General features: G+C 36.7%; 1 protein-coding gene across 1 annotated transcript in view; it reads left to right on the top strand.

Annotated features, from left to right (window-relative positions):
• The first annotated feature begins 4,053 nt into the window (after positions 1 to 4,053).
• The window catches only part of LOC106056888 (neural-cadherin-like), an 81,333-nt gene continuing 63,827 nt past the window's right edge, over positions 4,054 to 21,559 (top strand). The window contains exon 1 of the mRNA XM_056035463.1: positions 4,054 to 4,212. The gene's annotated coding sequence lies outside the window, so the exon portion shown is untranslated. The remainder of the gene's footprint in view (positions 4,213 to 21,559) is intronic.

Below are 21,559 nucleotides of genomic sequence, written 5' to 3'. Positions count from 1 at the left end.
CCTTCCACAATACCTGCATTTACCTTTCTGAATGTTTGTTCTTGAGGGTGTTGATACTTTCTCAATGATTGGAGGGTCGGCTTGTATTTGTCTCAACTGTTTGTTGGCGGTCTCTTATGCTCTGCAAATATCTCTGCACCTTTCCGATGTGAGACTACCAAGAACTACTCTGTCTCTAATCAAGCTATCTTCCAGGCGTTCAAAACTACACGTTTTTGCAAGTCTTCTCAAATTTGTTATGTACTTTTCAATGTCCTCGCCTTCTTGCTGTTCACGAGTATTGAAAACATAGCGCTCATAAGTTTCATTCGTTTTTCCAATGCAAAAACTTTCAAATTTGTTCACTATTTCTTCCATCTTTCTTTCTTTTCCCTTCTCAATTTCAAGACCTTCATATATGTCCATCGCTTTTGTCCCTATAATTGTTAGGAAGGTGGCCACTCTGACCTCCTCTGATTCTTCCGACAATTTAGTGGCTAACTCATAGTTTCGCCAGCTCCGGTGAAACTTTTGCCAATTAGCGGCCATGTTTCCTTCTACCTCGAGCGGCTCGGGTACAGGAAGGAAATTTCTAGCTGCCATTGCACGGCGTAGCCTTGAATTGTTGCCTATTTATTATTGCAAACAATAAACCTTTATATACTGATTAATGATTACCTTTGATCATTAATACACCGCTGCCACCATGTTAATTATGATCTAGGTTCACAGTCAGCAATAAACAAACAACAACCATTAGTGTCATGGCGGAGAATGATACTTTATTATATTGAACGCGTGCACCTTTGCGCACCATATCAACAAAGATAGTTTTATACTTTAACACATGAACATACTAATTATAGTCGATTCATTTCATATTTTATCAAATTAACCTTAAAATATTGTTTTTCTAAAGCATTTTTCGTACATTCGTTCGCTATAGCGGCGAAGCCGTGTTGACATATAGCTCTAGATCTATTTTAATAGTTCCATTCATGAATCGCCTACATCTAACCAGCGCTTTGTAAACACACTATGGTTGGACAGGCAAGATGAGGCCCTATATGGGGGATATTAAATATTAATAAGGTTATTGATCCCTTCGATTCACTCTTATAATCTATAAATCTACATCTATTATAAATTATAATAGTATCTAGATCTAGATTTAAATAGCCTATATATGGGCTTACCAGCAAATGTTTTTATTTTTAAAAATGGATTTAGGTTGATTAGCTATTTTAATAGCTCCTTTCGTACTATTTTTACGTTCACATTTGCTTTATACTTATAACAATATTATTTTGTTTTAATGTTTCAAATACACTATATCAGTAACTATAGCAGTGATACGCAAATTAAGACCCGAGGCAGCGGGTAATATATGGCTTTGTTAATATATAAAGCAGAATGTAAGGCGTATGTATGTATGTATGTATGCCCCGTATAGAAATCAAAACCGTTTGACCAATCTTGATAAAACATGACATAAATGTTCCTTAGATCATAGCGGAGACCGTGGTGTATGTTTATTGTCCCTCCACTTTAGGGGGACCCCAAGAATAAAATAAAATATCTAAATGTAGGCCCTATCTCTTTTAAGGAGCGAAACTGTTCACAAATCGGCTAAACCCGTTTTCACATTATCTATGTGATCATGTGAATATGTCGGCTAAACGAGTAAACCATTTTCATACTCCACTTTTATTTTCGTGGCAAAATAAAAATGTCTAGGGAACATTCGCCATGTTTGACATTGATTCAAATCCAATCCACTATATCAGTAATACCCCAACTAAGGCCCGCAGGCCGCGGGTAGTATTTGGTTAGTATATATATATACAAATCAATGGATCTTCTTTTGTATTTTCATGTGTCAAAGTAAAAAACTATCTGCGCAAAGAGTATTTATTAAAATTAAATCTAGGTCTAAATCCTTTCGATCTTTTTTCATGTCAACATTGTTAACCATGGCCTAGATCCATAAATACTATAGCTTTAATAGAGTCGGACAACTTTTTTTTTTGAGGGTCTAAAGTTTGTTTTAGGGCTACAATACATACACTATGGTCTAAGTTAGTACCCAAGGAACATTCCTGCCTAGTTTTATCAAGATTGGTCAAGCGGTTTTGATGTCTATAGGTAACATACATACATACATACATACGCCTCACATTCTACTTTATAATATAAGATATATATATATATATATATATATATATATATATATATATATATATATATATATATATATATATATATATATACATACATATTTATCTATATATTGCTAAAACAGATTTAATAGAGAATACAGGTCAATTGCTCTTGTATGTTTCCATGTCAAAGAGATCTCGAAGTTGTTTTTAAAAATATCAATACTGAACAATTCGTGTCTCCTTTTAATTTCACTGGCTTATGGAAATAAAAAGATCATATACAAAAGCATATAATTTAACGCTTCTAAACTACTTTTTCCATGTCGTTTACAGTTTCTGTGAAACAGCTTCGCGAAAGTCTTCAGAATGTCTCTGTTTCACAGCTTTTATATAGTGTCATTCTAAAACACAGCTCCTCAATAAACCTTATTAGAATGTAAGCCGGATCTTAAAAATAAAAATACTATATAAGAATTGATTACTATTACTATACGTAATCATCTTCTTTTTTGAAGTTACGTCTATATTATATAAGATAAGATTACTATTAGCATTATTTAATGTAAGAAACATAATGAACGACTGTGTTCTACGTGTATAATAAAATAGGGAACTGTTGTTTTTTTCAATAGATAGAAAAGCTAAATATATATTGAAAATATTTTATTCTGAGCTGGTGAGTGCAGCTATTATTCACGTTTTTATTGTAGCTCATGGACAGATTCGTCACCATTTCATGATTCATCTCTCAAGTATGTCATGCTGTGTACAAACATACAAACATTATTGTACATGTTTATTGACATGATAAATCCTACCGTACACAGTGCTGTATTGTGTGTTTGTCGATGATATCACACGGAAGTGTTTTAAACAGCTGTAGATCGACTCGGCTGGACAATGCAATTATAGGCATCAAGACAGGGGTACATAAGGATCGGGCGGATAATGTTCCTAATTCACTTCATTTGTCCGTTATATGCACAACAAATGCACATATCATAATTGATGTTTTAATATACGAAGCAGAAAAAAACTGAAAGAGACTTTGTTTTCTTTTAAACTTTTCGGACATTCCTTCAAAATGAAGACAATAACGTCCTAACCCCAGTTATACAGGAGGAAAAAAATTGATATCGGGCAGGGTTCTAACTCGGGACCATCTGACGACAGACTGAAAAACATACCACCAGGATTGTTGAGTTATAAGGCAGGCAAGTTGTAATAAACATGAACCCTATCTTAATATCGTTGTAATATTTTACTAGAACTTGAGTCCGAAATAGTTGCTCAAGGTAATACAAAACTGTACAAATTGAAATCCAAATGAAGAATTTTAAGCATGAAATTATAAATAGGACATTTATAAAAGCCTGAGATCTAACATGAAAACGTTGAAACATACATAAAACAAATTGTTTTCAAACTAAATAGATTTGCTTTTGGCTCTATTTCAACTGAAGGAGAACATAAACGCTTCGTAGCAACTAGTTGCACAAACAACTTAAGTCCGAAACTCTAAAAGTAGTCTACAAGTTTTATTGGATGAATCAGGCGATTGAAACTATTAAGGAGCGAAAAACAAGGGAGGGAAGACCGGTTTTCCTGAAAAAGCGCTTACTTTTCTTATCATAGCATTTAAAAAAATCTCTTGCAGCCTCTCAATTACCAAACAGCTTGTTCTTTCTGCCTCACACACGATCACTCGAACTGTGACGCATAAAATCAGATAGGCCTCCACTTTAAACCCCACAAGCTACTAAGGATCCACTACTCTCTGGTTGAGCATAAGTGGTGATTTAAACAGTTATAACTCTATCGGTGATTCATTCAACCCTTATAGGACAACATTACTTTCTGTATTGAAACCATGAGAATGTGGATGATCTGTCTAATGCGGAAAACTAAACGGAAATTCGTTAAGTGTAATGGGAAATCCCGGTAGGCCTATCATATCAATGTGATGAAGCAAAGAATCATTGTGTCAATACATAAGTGATTTTCATCCGAACACTGTTAGTTTTGGCGTGTGTTCAATGTTTTCAACAGTCTCACTGATGACTTGCTACGGGTAATGTAATGTTTTAATATTTGTAGCATTAAGATAAAACATAAATTAGAAATCGAGCTAGAGTTCTAAATAGTTTCCCTTTTTCGTGTTTTTATAACTGATGGTTAATGAGGGTGTCATGGGTCTAGGACTGTAGGACAACAACCACCTTTCCCAACTACGATACGATAAGATAAGATAATTTTTATTGATCCAATCAAATGGAAATTCAGTTTGACTACAATTGACAACATCAGCGTAACTAGTTATACAATAACAATATAGATGAAAAATTCGATCAACATTCACACACGAAACACATACACATTCACAACCTGCACTTTATGAATTAGACTTATATGTATTTTTCGATGACGACAGCTGATATTGTAACACTCTGACCGAAAGTGGGATAAAGGAGTTTTTAAATCTTTCTGTTTTAGTCCTAATGAAAAGGAGACGACCACTTCGTTCAGATCTTATGTAACAGTGGTTTAATGGGTGCAGGTAGTCTTTAGGAATCGTGAGTGTTTTGGAAAGGCATCTTTCATGAAAAAGCTCTTCAAGAGATGGTAGCTGTGTTCGAGTGATATACGATGCTTTTTTTAAATTAGTCTATTTAGTCTAAGTCTTTGTGCCAGTGAAGTATTACCATACCAGCAGGTGATGGCTCGACATCGCACAATTAGTAAAACTTGTTCACAATAATATTACCTTTTAAACCAGGCCTAGATCTACTTAATTAATTATGCACATACATAAGTCTTTGTTTTTGTTTGTTGCACGTTTTGAAGTTTACTTCAGAATTGAATATTATTACGTCCTAGAGGCGGGCAAGGGTTGAATCCGGGAGCATCAAGACGATAGTCCAGAGCGCATACCAAACGACCAGACAGCCCTCCAACTTAAGCGTTAGCTGTTTAATTTGTTAATTATGATAGAAACAGAGAGTTATTCGTGTAAGTGTCTTGTCGAAGAAGCTTAACGAATAGTTTAAAAGTACTACCATAACAATAAATACATAGTTTAAGAAACATTTACATCTTGCTCAATTTACTCCATTAATTTTTCCATGAAGAAAATTGGCGTCTTGTCCATAATATAATATACGATATTATAACTACGGATATATATGTATGATGCTGATAGTTAAGTTTCCCCTTTCAGACCTTGCTATGGGGCTAATGATGTTAAGGTCATCTGTTTCTATGGCCAACGGTTAGACGTTGTATCAGTTTTGATTTTTTCTTTTATCTTTGACACCTTCTCTTATGCCTTAAGTTATGTAATAATGTAATTAGGACACTACTCACAATGACTAAGTTCTATATGAGTTTAAGAATTTAGGCCAAGTGACACTGATAAGCTGAGGGTAAGTTAAAGCTTCAACTATTAACTACTGTTAACTTTATGGTGTGATGTCGACTCCAACTATCCAGTTTCGAAGGAAATATCTTATAAAGTGATGATAAATACTTGTATTTATGAAGTGAATTAATGGACTCTTTAGAAGTGTGTTCATGGTAGTTAGTTAATGTTAGGGTAAGAAGTGCAGGATGTCCAAACACTTAAGGTGCGTTGAAATATATGTAAAGCCGTCACAACTGGTTGAAGTACACTTAATCAAACTGAGCTGTTTTCTCTTTATCTGTCTCTTTGTTTGCCTCTCTTTTGTTTGCAATATGCGTATCATTTTTGAGAAACTTTTATCTACAAACGTGTCTAGCCTAGATCACTAGCGGATCCAGAACTTTGGAGTGGGGGGGCGATTTTTTTCCAAACCCTAACCCTAACGCCCAGTAAACCCTAACCCTATGCATAAACGTGCGTACAGAACACACACACACACACACACACACACACAAAAGCGTTTTCTTGCATTCTTCACTGCAGAAACGCATTCTCCTAACATCTAAAGCTTACTATTCATCAATGGAGTTCGGGGCGAAGCCCCGACGCCAAAAGCGTTTTCTTGCATTCTTCAGTGCAGAAACGCATTCTCCTGACATCTACAGCTCATCATTCATTAATGAAGTTCGGGGCGAAGCCCCGACGACAAAAGCATTTTCTTCTATTCTTCACTACAGAAACGCATTCTCCTGACATCTACACCTTATTATTCATCAATCAATGAAGTTCGGGGCGAAGCCCCGACGCTAAAAGCATTTTCTTGTATTCTTTACTGCAGAAACGCATTCTCCTGACATTTACGCTTACTATTCATCAATGGAGTTCGGGGCGAAGCCCCGACGACAAAAGCGTTTTCTTGCATTCTTCACTGCAGAAACGCATTTTCTTGACATCTACAGCTCATTATTCATCAATGGAGTTCGGGGCGAAGCCCGAAAGGACAAAAGCGTTTTCTTGCATTCTTCACTGCAGAAACGCATTTTCCTGACATCTACAGCTCATTATTCATCAATGAAGTTCGGGGTGAAGCCCCGACGCCAAAAGCGTTTTCTGGCATTTTCACTGCAGAAACGCATTCTCCTGACCTAAAGCTCATTATTCATACTATTAAAAAAAGGACCTTTTGAAATATATTGTACTTGAAAGATATTCTAATATGAATTTATAGGCCCTTAATACATTGCAAATAAAACCGATTTATTCCTTGAAAAGATAAGATACCCCACATATTTAGATTTTGGCTTTGAGGATCGCCGCCGAAAAAAAATTATTCGATAAATAATATTCAATAACATTGTAGTATAAGTTGTGAGTTTTAGTCCCAAATTTATTTAACTAGAAAAATATCCGATTGAGTAAAGGTTGGGAAAAGGCGACTATAAATGTATTTTTCTCGGTTTAGAACTCATCTCAATCATGATTCTTATACTGAAAAAATTCGTTTGAATTCTAACTTTTCCAATGTAAAGTCTTTCTTAAAAATAATTATGATAAATTCATGTGAAATTACATAAACTCTGGAAATGGGAAGGGCGGTAGAATGAAAACGATGAATCCTCGCTCCTTTAATAATTTCTGCTAAAGATTGCATTTGGCATTAAAGAATAAAAAAAAAAAAGTAGGGCGACTCGATATAAGAATTTAATTTATAGTATATATAAATTATATTAGTGGCAGATTTTTTTACATTTTGAAATTTCTAAACTATAATACTAAAAGAAAAAGTATTGGTTTGTCCGATGGGGGAAATGCAATTGCATACATCGCCCTTCCCACCTGGTGCAACCCTTTTTCATTTAAATTTAGTAATGATAAAATTTGAGATTAGAGTATGGTACGACATAATATACAATGGGTTCACATATCAATACGTAGTTTATATTATATAGATATTCAACTAATTTTGTTCACAAACTATGATTCTCCATAAAAATAGGACCGCCCCCCCCCCCACCACTCAGAGGGCTAGAGTGGGAAGGGCAGTACATGCAATCGCCCTCCCCCCAACCCCACCGAATCGACCAAGATACCAGAAAGGGAGCGACATAATATAAAATTTATAGATTAATTCAACTAATTTTGTTCACAAACTATGATTTCTCCATAAAAGTAGGACCGCCCCCCCCCCACTCAAATGGTTTAGGTGGGAAGGGCAGTAGAGGTATTCGCCCCCCCCCCCCCACCCCCAAACGGTAAACAGGGAACGACATAATATAAAGATTGGTTAAACTATCAATAACAAGTTTTAATCATATAGATATTTAATTGATTCTGTTAGCAAGCTGTGATTTCTACAAATAAATTGGACCGCCCCCCCACTCGAAAGTGTAGGGGGGGGAGGCGGGATTGATTCCATTGCCCCCTCCCGACCCCACCAAATCGGTCAACATACTAGAGGAGGGGGCGAAATAATAAAAAAATACGTTGAAATATAAATAATTAGTATATATTATTAACATAAGTAATAAATGTGTATACAAATTGTGTGAATTCTATACTAAAATTCGTCCCCCCCCCCTTCGGGGGTCGGCCGAGTGGGGGGGCCCCTACCGCCCCCCCCCCCTGGATCCGCCAGTGGCCTAGATAGTCTGGAAAAAGATGTATCTATCTAGCGTCATTGTGTTGTATTTTTTAAAAAAAATGTTTTTCGGACATTCCTTCAGAGTTGAAGATAATCTACAATCGGATATTCCTTCAGAGTTGAAGATAATCTACAATCTACTTCCTAGCCCAAACCTCCCGCAGGTCGACAAGGAAGGGGGGGGGGGGGCTGGCAGCGTATGAGCCCAGGATTATCGAGTATTATTTGCAACCAGCAGCAGGCCAAGCCGCACGTTTTCAGAACGTTATCGATAATAAAATTACAAAGTATTTCATAATACACACACACGAATAAAAACATAAGTCGAATTTATTTCACCTTCCCCCCTCCCACCCAAACAAAAGAACAACAACAAGAAAAACTTTCTACAGTACACTTTGATTGTTCATTGGAACATTGGCCCTCACTCAATAAATCCTTCCAACATGGCAAAAAATGTTTTTAAAAAATCTATCTATCTATCTATCTTTCTATCTATCTATCTATCTATCTATCTATCTATCTATCTATCTATCTATCTATCTATCTATCTAATTTATATATAGGCCTATATGTGTGTGTGTGTTTAATGGACAAATGAAATAAATTTAAGTCATTTTTGATCGAAAGATATTTACTAAAGTTTGAACAATTTCTTGACGATGTTAACCTGAATTGTTGTGAAAACATGGAACTTACGATTTTGTCTAATGTGTTTTTTGGCAATGTAATCTTCTACTGAAAAAAAAAAAGTTCTTATTAGATCCGAGGAAGATGATTCGTTAGTGCTAAAACGCGAGACAGCCTTACTATTTTCTACATTCACTGTAAACAGGGATGGCTTAACAACTACTCCCCCCTCCCCCATGTTCACAAACTACGCAACATTCAAATGTGTGTGTTTATGCATTTGCTTGCGCATGTATAATTGAACAGGGCGACCAGACAAATGTGATTAAGTGCAAATAATGGGGTGTTGGGAAGAAAGGAGGACTCGCCCAAGGATTTGGAGCGAGAACGGGGGAGGCTAGTAGTCGATATCTAATAGAAAGAGTGGCACCTAATGATGTGACGTCATGCGTGCGTTCGCTAGAAGCAGTTCTTTTGAGCTCTTTTAATTTACAACTTTTATGCTATGATCATATGAAAGAGGTAGAGATGCAGAGAGAGAGAGAGAGAGAGAGAGAGAGAGTGAAAAGGGGAGGGGGGGGGGAGAAAATATGATCTAATCCAAACTTAAGTAATTGGTCCAGTTTAAGCCCCTTGTCACTCTAGCACTGTTTTTTTATGTGTTCAAAATAAGGTGTTATCTGCCCTTTACTATACAAATGTAAAAGAAAACAAATCTTTCACATCTGCTAAGAATTGTAAGCATTTTGGTTCAAGAGATTATCAAATCGTCTGAGTAAAAGTATTAATAAAAATAGGAGGTGATGAATGGTGATCCATTTGAATGCAACCATACAAAGGCAATACATCTCAAAACAACCACAAAAGGCATCACATCACAATACAACCACAGGAAGTACATCACAATACAACCACAGGAAGTACATCACAATACAACCACAGGAAGTACATCACAATACAACCACAGGAAGTACATCACAATACAAGCACAAAAAGGCAGTACATCACAATACAACCACAGGAAGTACATCACAATACAAGCACAGAAAGGCAGTACATCACAATACAACCACAGGAAGTACATCACAATACAACCACAGGAAGTACATCACAATACAAGCACAAAAAGGCAGTACATCACGATACAACCACATGAAGTACATCACAATACAACCACAGAAAGGCAGTACATCACGATACAACCACAGGAAGTACATCACAATACAACCACAGAAAGGCAGTACATCACAATGCAACCACAGGAAGTACATCACAATACAACCACATAAAATTTTTACGTTTTGGAAACTCCTGCATTAAATAATAGGCCTATATTAGTTCATTTTATTATGTCTGAAGGTATATTTAGATAAGTAAGAGGTATGGATCAGAAAGTGGACCCATTTTTTTTTCTCTTCATGTTTGCGAGAGGGCACGACCTACATTAGCACCTCGTTTGATTGGCTACACGAATTGATTGACACGATTAGGTATTGTGGGAAAGCTAATTATTCCTGGGGAAAACTCGTTGGGAGCTTACCGGGCCTCAGGATCGTTGACATTGTTGGAGGCTTTGGGGCGTGCTAGAGCGGGGCAATACGCACGAGCGCTCCCACACGCAAACACACATTGAGATCGCAGATAAATTCTACGTGATGTCCGAGTTCGGGCCGAGGTCAACAATGTAACTTTGTGTACAATGACAGGACTGACCTGACCTCTCCTGTCTGTTGTCACGTGAAAGGTGTTTAATTTATCCCGAGCAGGAGAAACGATGTAGTTTATGCACGGAACGAAGGGACTTGCTACCGAATAACATCTCTTTATTCCACATCGGTATTGAGAAGTATCGATTGAGAACTACTGAGTCACGGAGTAACGGTGGTGGTTAAGAGGAAGACATTCATCCAGTGGAGGTTGACGTTTATATAACTTAACGGTAGACCCTGTTTTTCGCTTACCGGCGAGCGTGATGAAGCTGGAATCAAACCTCACTGCCTGGCATTTGGCTTGCCTTTTTATCTCTCCCTACAGAGTTCTTCACCAGTCAGTTGTCTGTTACCTTGAGGGACAGTTGATAACAATGTGACACTTAAGAAAATTATTATATATATAACAAAAATAATCACTACCTAAAGTAAAATAAACATATTTCGAAATATATTTTTTTAACAAAGTATCTTTTCTCTCGAGATAACGACAATAAATGAAATATATACTGTTATATATTTGTGTAAATTCCTAACCAGCCTAAAGGATACTCAAATCTAGAATCTATTACTGGTTTTAATTTGGTGGCATAAATTGACTCTCCTTTCCTTCCTAAATTAAACAGAGACTACTCAGAGTGGAGTAGAACATTTGTGTACAGAATATGCACTGTGTTATCTACCTTTTTAGTTATTCAGACTTTTGAGCCACTAGTCATGTCAGGATGCCGTATGAACGACTGGAATGAACAGTAGGGGTACATACTCGGTTACATTATGAAAATAAAAGAAAACTGTGTTAAATTTTATTGTTGTGCAACACAGGACCCTTAAGTCACTAGCACAATGTTATTTCAGAATGAGGTGTTAATAGACACTTTATTTGAGATGTTAATTTATTTTTATACATGCCGGGGACTTTCACAGGGAGACAGTATGATATGGCACATACATCATTTATTTGTCGCATGTACCATATTAGGCCTGAGGCCTTGATTTTTTTTTTTCGGATCCAACAGGGGCTTTATGACAATGCATTAATGGTGAATTGAGTGATCCTACCGGTAATTTGAGGACATTGATAAGTTTAGCTGACACTTTAAGTCTTAACAATATTTTTATGTGTGTTTTTATATGCATGTGTGCCTATGTAAATGGTGTGTGTGTAAGGGGGGGGGGAGGGTCGGGTGAGTAAATGAGTTTGAATGGAGGGGCTGGAGGTGTACCATATGAGAAATATTAGTGAGATGAAAGATGATCTCTGAGACTCAGTGCAGACAACGCTGGATGACCTTTTCCGTGAGCAGGCATACCCTGACGTATTATGATTCACCCTCACCAGAGACAAGAGCTGATTTTGTGTTTCATGAACTAAGTCATTTTTTACTATCGTAGTTTTATATTTTAATGTAACTTCTTATATAGGTCTGCTGTAATTTGCATCATTTTGTTGCTATTTGTTTGTCGTTGTCATCTGTCAAGCCTTACCTCATCGAACGTGCTAATTTGTTTGCTTGATTTGAATCGAGTTGTATTACTAGCCCAAGTTGAGTTAAGAGACAAAGTCTCTGTCATACCTAGAGTCTAAAGCTCAAATCCGGTGGTGGTTTGGATTTTTTTTCAGTTCAAAGGTCTTCTTTAAGTCGACCCAGCACTGACCTTTAATGAGAATGTGAAGTCGGTAGGTCATTGTGCTGGTGTCACCTGGTGCGACAGCCCCTCCCTCAGCGACTGTACTGTTGATACGTTTCAAGAGATAGAGACAAACTAAATTAAAGACTACTGGAGAAAGTAAAGAAAGTCCAAGAGGAAAGGCGTAATGCTAGTAATACTGAAAAGACATAACAACAATGATAAAGAAGACTCTTGATAATCCGACACTTGTTTTAATCCGACACACTCAGTAATCCGACGCGGTGTCGATGTTATCATCAACTGCACACGAACGTTTCAATGTTCAAGAAGTCACGTGACAGATGATGTTCGCAGAAAGAAATAAAAGAATGTCACATATTTTTCAATACACGAGCCTAAAGTCAGCTAATGAATGTAGATTGTAATCTAGTACAATATGTGAAAGCGGAAATCAAATGTTTTGGGGTTTTTTTTTCAGATCATTTTTTTGCTTTTTCGTCTCTTATTTACTTGACATCTTGAAAGTGTTATGGATGATCATATTACATCATAAATACAGCAAACCTTTGGTAATCCAACATTTTCGGTAATCCGACAACCTTCTCCCCTTGTCCAGTCCCGTAACCAGTGGAGTAGCTAGGAATTTGCCATCATTTGGGAGCCTGGGGCTTGACCTCTTTGGGGGCACCTGCATTTTGCGTAATAGGTAATGTAAAAAAAAAAAAACAATTTCAAACATTCAAATTCCACCCTCCCCCCACCCTAGCTACGCCACTGCCCGTAACCGTCAACTGTATATACAAACCACAAAGACATTATGAATTATAGTGAATGTCTTTACTTCACTCGCATTCACATTTATATCCAAAGACAGACGCCGAATGCTTCACTTACATATGAAAGAAAACAAATTAGAAGCTGAATGCTTTATGTTTGATAATGTCTATACCTAGCTCTTATATTAAAACATTCACACATGAACATACACACAGTGGAGGGATGGCAGCCAAAAAAAAAAACACCAGACAATTAAATTATCCCACGCCACAGACGTAAAGGTTAATTGACATGGCAAGAGAATGTTAAACAACTCTTGCAGTGCAAACTGTGGACTTCAGAGTCAGTGTATGGATCTGTGTATCTGTTGGAGAGAGAGAGAAGAGAGATGAGAAGAAAGAGTGACAAACAACTGTATTAAAAGAAGAGTAAAGAGGATAAGAGAAATGAGATAAGGAGATAAAGTAAGGCAACGAAGATGAATTAACATGAGATGCAGCAGAATCAAAGAAAGGAAAAACAGACGGATAAACGCAAATCTGAAAATGCACACAAATATTGAAAATAATAATTCACATTGTGTTAACAGCAACACATCTATTCCATGTTACAGTTTTCTTTTGTTAAGAATTAACTCACATAGATTTTAATTTTCATCAATATCTCACCAAATTCTGTCTAGTGCTCTCCCTTGAACTCTGACAGTTTTAGCAGCCTTGCGTCTCTGATCCCTTCTGGCTTTCTTCTTCTTTCTCAAGTGACCAAGCATTTCGATCTCATCTTCTGGCTACCCTCCCCTTGTCTCTCGGAAGAAAGTGGGAAGAAAAAGCTGACACCTCGGGGGACATAAGTCGTAGTCCGGCTTCCTTGTTACATAGATAATCCACCCCATTACATTCATCGCCCCGCTTGCAGCTAAATGTCACGTGTCTCTCTCTCTTTGTATTCTCTCCTTCCCCGCCTCACCCACATCCTCTCTCTTTCTCACTCACATTTGTAGCTAAAACTATTTTCATGGTTTGAAAGGGTCTTCACTAGTTTTTCTCAGGCGAGAGATAGAACTATAAGGCTCCAATGGGGTGGGTTTGCGGGGTATGGGGAGGAAAACAAAAATGATTATTGCTGGTAATTGGTTTAAAAAAAAAAAGATTATTTTCATCATTGCATGTTTAATTTTTATCATTAAAGAAAAGCATAGTGGCTTAATGACACTCTTTAAACAATGTTGTTTTTTTTTAACTTTAACTTTTCTTTATAATGTGTGTCCTCCTCTCACATACAGTACAATGAATACATGTCACCGTCACGTATGGGCGTAGCCAGGGGGGGGTTGGGGTTCAAACCCCTCCCCCCCCCCCCCGAAATGAAATCCCCCCCCCCCGAAGGGGGGAGTCGGAATTCAGTGACTGATTTTTTGCTTTGGTTTTGTTTATTTTAGGTGAGATTTTAATACTAAACCATCACTTGCCCCAGCACAACCAAAGGGGTTTTGAGTTTAAAACCCCCTACCAGGGGGGTTCGAGTTTAAAACCCCATACCAGGGGGGGGGGGGGTCGAGTTTAAAACCCCCTACCAGGGGGGTTCAAGTCTTAAACCCCTACCAGAGGGGTTCGAGTTAAAAAAAACACCCTACTAGGGGTTTTGAGTTTAAAACCCCCCTACCAGGGGTTTTGAGTTTTAAACCACCTACCTGGGGTTTTTGCAGTTAACTCCCCCTCTTCTATAAAACAATTAAAACAAAACAAAAAAATGCAAACGAAAATCCCCTAATTCCAAGAGCACAGTTAAGGAAGATTTTGATTTTAAAACCCCGTCTAAAATTTACGATAAACCCCCTCTTTAATATTAAAAAAAAAAGCTAATTACGCACTCAAAATGTTTTGAGCGTAGCTAAATTGTTTTGACTCAGTTTTGAAGGTAAAAAATACCTCTTAAATAATAAAAATACAGCAAATTATACACTAAAAATGTTATGAGTGTAGTCAAAGGGGTTTTGAAACTCCCCTCCAGTGGAGTTTGAAGCTAAAAAGTACCTCTTCAATATAAATAAAAGAAAATTACTCACTCTAAAATCTATGAGCGTAGTCAAAGGGGTTTTGAGTTTAAACTCCCCGCCAGGGGGGTTTGAGGATAAATTTAAATATATCTTCAGTGTAAGAAAAAAAGCAAATTACGCACTCAAAATGCTATGAGCGTTGCCGAAAGGGGTTTTGAGTTTAAAACCCCATTCAGAGGGGTTTGGTGCTAAAAATACATCTTCAATATAAAAAAAAAGCAAATTACACACTAAAATTATTTGAGCGTAGCCAAGCCAATCGGGGGTTTTGAGTTTAAACCCTTCTTCTACAGATGGCTTTTTTTTAAAGTTTAAAACCCCTCCAGATGGTTTTGAGTTTAAGATCCCCCTACAGAGAATTTGGAGGTGGAAAACCCCCAACAGAAGATTTTGACGTTAAAACTCTTTTCGATATAAAATCTAAAGCAAACTACAGTCACTTAAGTCCAAGAGAGTATTCAAGAGAGGTTACACATTTTTACCAGTGGCAGGGCTCCATTAATAAACTGCAGTGAATAGTCATCTACCGAAATCGAAAAACACTAAATGTAGCTCAACAAAGATTGCTAAAACAGATTTTAGGAGTCAGTTATAGAGATCGGGTCTAAATCAAGGAAATCCTATGCCGAACTGGGAGTCGACCCCTTAGTAAGATAGTGAGAAAACGACGCATGAGGTTTGCGGGACATGTTCTCCGACAAAATGAATTACGCATAAGAAGAGTTGCAATGATATCCTAGTACAACTTGACGCCACTCATTCATGGAGGTCCTCATGGTAGGTGGGAAGAGGCTTCAGACGTTACCAGTGACAGATTTTTATGGAAACAGCTTGACGTCAAATGCTCCAAACGGCGTGGGATGGTCTAAGTCAGTAAGAATAGCACATTAGGTTTTTGAAATACAACTTTTTAATAGCAGGAAAATGCAGTGTAGATACCTCAGAATATGCATTTTGTTGGCTTTCAATACCAGAAATAGTGCTTGGCGGCGGGGCTTCGCCCCGCGATGGGGAGCTCCTAGCGCTCCCCCACACCCCCTTGATAGTAATGGCGGGGAGTCTACAATTTTATGAAAACAGCTTGATGGCAAATGCGCCGAACGATGAGGGAGGGTCTAAGTCAGTAAGAATAGCACATTAGGTTTTTGAAATACAACTTTTTAATAGCAGGAAAATGCAGTGTAGATACCTCAGAATATGCATTTTGTTGGCTTTCAATACCAGAAATAGTGCTTGGCGGCGGGGCTTCGCCCCGCGATGGGGAGCTCCTAACGCTCCCCCAGACCCCTTTGCTAGTAATGGCGGGGAATCTACAATTTTTCCACTAACTCATGGAAGAACCTATTCTAGGGCACAATAAACGTCTTCCGAAAGAATGAAGGGTCAGAATGTAATAAAGATTTTGTACGCACACAAACACACACAAAATACATATAATATTTTTTTCGCGGTGGGGGGGGGGGCACTGATTCACACAATGCCACTGCATGCTAACTGATCTTGTTGTTTGTAGCTATAAGTTGTAAGCAAAAAAAAAATCAAAGATATTACAATGAAGGCTACATCGGATTAGAACAATAAAAGCTACACATGACTATAGTAATTAATGCTACGGGTAGAATAATGAATACGATATAGAACTAGAACAATAAATGTACATAGGACTACACTGGCTAGTCCGGTGAATGCTACATCGAACAAGATTTAATGTTACCTAGAACTAGAAGTGATTAGTATGGTGCTATAAATGAAGCAACATTAAAATAAATGAATTATGGTTTCTCACTTTCTCTCTTTGGTTTCATCAAGCTCTATAATCTAATCTAATTTAGAGATGGGGGGGGGGGGGAGAGAGAGAGAGAAAGATAAAAATAGATATAATGGTATCAGCCTTATGGTCAAAGCTACACTGATAAAATATGATTGTTGCTGTCATCCTACTGACAAATGACTCGTCATTTGTGAAAAGTTCAGAGGTTAAAGGTCGCGTGCTTTAAAAGTTCTCAACTTGTTGCTAGGACAAGGAACCATGTCTGCTTTGTGACCAAGTATTGGACCAAGTAATAACAAATAAAAACAAGAAATAAACCATCTAGTGTGCCCTATATACAGAGAGATATGTTACGAAGTGGAAAACGAGTAACTGCGCAATTCACAACCAATGTTTTACATTCGTTGCTTTTTCTCTACTAGCCTTTGTTTATCAGATAACTTGAGTTGAATAAGGTCTACAACTAATGAAAAAAACCTAAAACTACTTTTAAAAAAATACTTCTATTCAAGTGAAAACTTCATGGAACGTGGATCTAGAAGCTGATCTGCTGATCTCAAGAACTGCGTTTATTTCTTTTTTTTTTTTTTCTTTAAAGAATTATAACGGTCAAACTCGAGTTTTCAAAGTGTGACCAACGAGCAAGTAATTCTTTTCTCAGCGAAATACATCACTAGGAAAATCGTTAGAGCCGTTTTTTTTAGATCCGTATCCACATACCCAGGTTTTTGGTTTTTGAAGTTTCCACGAAGTTACGAATTGAATAGAGGTATTATAAAAAGACAAGATGGCAGTTTGGCATCAATAATGTTTTGGCATAATCTTCAACTATGGATAGATAAAAGTCATATTGCTTAAATTGTTTTTGGGTCTACATGAAATTCTTTGTAATGCATCACCTTGTATAATCATTGCATATGATCAGAAGTTAACACAGAGTCACGGACAGTACATAGTCTCATCTCAATTATTTTTGTACAAAGCTTATAATAGTTTTCTCTGTCTGTTACAAATTTTGTGCACGTTATTTCTCCTTAAAATCAATTGAAAAATTGACCAATTATTGTATCGATGAGGTTAGGGTTAGGGTTAGAAAGGAAACAACAACTCTGGAGGCTAAGGGAGATAAGCCTTGTGTGGATAATAAGATCTTTTAGAAAAGGGGAAATAAGCCTTGTGTATAAAATAAGACAATAAAAATTAAAAGAAAGCTAGAGTAAAATAAAATAATTAAATATTAGTGTAAAGATTATATCTAGGACTGTATGTTGCTTACATTTGTCTATTTAACTGTTCTTTGAATCTTTATTCGATCTATTCTATAACTTTCTATTTTAACTATAACTTATATAACTCTTGAATGAACTGTACTTTGTAAATCTACAGTCCCTCTCTCTGTGGAGCAAACATATTTATATATATATAGTGTTGTTGTTTTTTTTTGTAAAAAAATAAATAAATAAATAACGGTACTCAGTAGTTGATTGCCTAACATTTAACTACTAAAAAATAATAATATACGTTAAAATACAAGAAAAGTAATAATTTTTTTCAAAAAGGTGCCGGTACGCCCTACCGGTGCGTACCGTCACAAAAAAGCCCTGTATATATTTATATATATGATAGTATGTGTATATGTATTATGTACGTATATATTCTTATCCTTATAGTGCATAAAACCAGACATGAATATTTTTTACAAGATGTTATATCACGCTCTTACAATTTAAATGAAGCCAAAACAGTTTTCCAAAAATAAAAAATGATAATAACATCTAAAAGTAAAACGTCGACCAAAATAAAAGTTATTTGACCTTGATTTTAGAGAAACACCTGAACATGTTTCCTGTCTGCTGCTCTCCCCCCCCCCTCTCCCTTTCCTCCCAAGTCTAACGCATGTGCCCTCGGCCCAGCCCTCCCTTATACCCTCAACAGCTGACAACCTTATCTTTACCTTTCAGTGTCGGATCTCTGTCAGACTGAATTTATTTCCAGACTTTAACTAGGAGATCAAAAACAGGCTAGTGTTCCCTTTTGCCCCTCCCCCAAACCGTTTTTTTTTTTGGTTACATGTCTATTTCTTTTCCCTATTCTTCCTTATTCCCCCCCCCCCCCTTTAACTCTCTCCTTCAAAGCTTCATTACTTTCTAACTTACGTAACCCCCTCTCTTTATCCTCCTTAACGCATGTTTGTGTATGTGTGTGTTCAATGTTTTCAATTTCATTTCAATAGAAAAGAACCAGCACTCTGAAACGGTTCAAAACTATTTATAGAAAACTAGTTGTACTTTTTACTAAGCGTATATCAACTCGCTCTGTCTGCCTGGTAAAAAGTTTGTACACGTTATATTTCTTCCACACCCAATCTCGGATCAAGCTAATATTTCGCAAAAAATAAAATAAAAAATAATTAACCAATTACTTAATTAACTATTAGTAATTAATTATTTTATTTGGTAAAAGATAAGATTAGATAATTTTTATTGATCCAATCATTCAGTTTGACTACAATTGACAACCTCGGCGTAACTACTGTAACAATAACAATATAGATGCAGATACCAACAACATTTACACACGAAACTGTGACGAAACACATACACACTCACAACCAGCGCTTTATGAATTAGATTTTTATGTACTTCTCGATGACGACAGATGATCTTGTAACACTCTGACCTAAAGTGGGATAAAGGAGTTTTTAAATCTTTCTGTTTTAGTCCTAATGGAAAGGAGACGACCACTTCGGTCAGATCTTATGTAACAGTGGTGTGGTTTAATGGGTGAAGGTATGTCGAACTTGGAAAGAAATTGTACTTGACTGATGTGGTGGCATAAATTGAATTAGTCCCCTTTATACTTTGTAGAGAGAAAAGTTTGAAACTAACAATAGATAACTATAAAACCTTCTATTGTTACAAGCATTTCCCTGACAAAGTGTAAATGAACTCTGTCTGTGTGGATTCTTTTTACAAGTTTTTTCTTCCACTTCCCGGATCAAGTTGATCACGGTTCTTTGGCCCATAAGCTGTTGCTCCTACGGATACATTGCATTAGATTGGACTCCTTCGTAGTTTTCCCTTTCTTTTCTAGCTCTTATGTGGTATGTGTAGGTCAGCGTGAGTTTGCGTGTCTTCTTTTGCTAGGACGCCATCTCAGTAACTATGTATAATTTTTTGTTTGTTTGTTAGGCCTATTGAGCTTATTCTCTGTTCATTTTTGGACGTTCTTTTCCTAATAATTGGCTATGTTTAAACAAAAACTTCATAACACATAGGTTTATAGGATTATCTTGTCTTATATAATACAGACGTTACTTCAAAAAGAAGATGATTACGTCCTACGCGTCATGCATTCAGTCATGCATATTAACCAATGACTTAAATTCTGCCAAGTCACTGGTTTTCCTGGCTAGCTCAGGCAACGCATTCCATGCTCTAATAGCACTAGGGAAGAAGGAGCATTTGTACAAATTTGTCCTAGCATATGGGACAAGGAATGTGCCTTTATCTTTGTGTCTTTCTGAGTATTTTATTAAATTTTGCTTTTGTATTTGAAGATTATGGTTCAGTGTTTTATGTATAATTTTGCTACTTTACTTTTGAGTCTTCTGTCCTGAAGGCTTTCTAAATTTAGTGATTTTACTAAATGTGTTACTTTGGTCAAATGTGAATATTCGTTTGTTATGAATCTCACTGCTCTATTTTGTGTCTGTTCCAATTTCTTAATGTTTTCTTGAGTTGAAGGGTCCCAAACAGAGGATGCATATTCTATTATTGGCCTAACCAAGATTAAATAACATTTTAGTTTTATGTTCTTGATTTATAGAAATTTCTTTTAATAAACCCTAATGCTTTGTTTGATTTTTTGATAGTTTCATCAATATGGGGATTCCATGACAGTTTTTCATTTATCATAACACCTAGGTATTTTGCGTTTTTAGATGGGAAACAAGGAAAAACTAAAAAAAAAACATCAAAGATTATACAAACTGTAATTATATCAATAAGTTTGGGTCAGCTGTGTCATTAAATCTGTAATAGATCTAGACCAATAACAATAAATCTAAGCAATTAATAATATTTTTACCAATTATTTTTGTTTAGCGCTATTTCATGCTTTTAGCTTTCTCACTACGTTGTGATCCTAGCCCTTCTCTGGACCAGTTGGGAAAATGAATTTTGGGGAAGAAAGAGATGGTGATATCTGGTTGGATTTTATCGTAATTGTTTTTTTTTTTTTTTAAAGGGAAAGACCTGAATTGAAACTCGTGGCTCACGCTTCCTCGGGACGACGTGCTAACCACTCTGCTAGTGAGGTACTGATGACTAAAGAAGATTGTATGCTTTATATTGTATATCAATATAAGAGCGGCGACCTATAAAAGGGACTAACTCAGCTTATACCACCACTTAAGTAAAGTAAAATTTGCGATCTATGGGGCAGATGATGTTAAGGTCATCTGTTTTTTTGGCCAACGGTTAACGAGCAGGCACAACGAACAACCGCCTTTACTTTCCCCAACTAAAGTCAGGTACCCATTAGAGTTGGGTGGACTCAGGGGCGCCCTAAAAATCCAGAAATTCAAAATCCCAGTCTTTACCAGGATTCGAACCCAGGACCTTAGGTTCGGAAGCCAAGCGCTTAACCGTTCGACCACCGCGCCCCCATACCACCACTTCAGTCAAGCAAAATTTCTTTCCCTTGTTCAAGATACCAAACAAAATAATTACCAATAGTTAATTTTTATTGATTCTTGTGTTGTCAGGTAGAAGAAATAATTGTGCGAAATTTCAGCT

This window comes from Biomphalaria glabrata, chromosome 7, assembly GCF_947242115.1.
Source record: "Biomphalaria glabrata chromosome 7, xgBioGlab47.1, whole genome shotgun sequence".
Classification (NCBI taxonomy): Eukaryota; Metazoa; Mollusca; class Gastropoda; family Planorbidae; genus Biomphalaria; species Biomphalaria glabrata.
The sequence above is the reverse complement of the archived record's forward strand: the minus strand, read 5'-3'. Positions and strand labels throughout refer to the sequence as shown.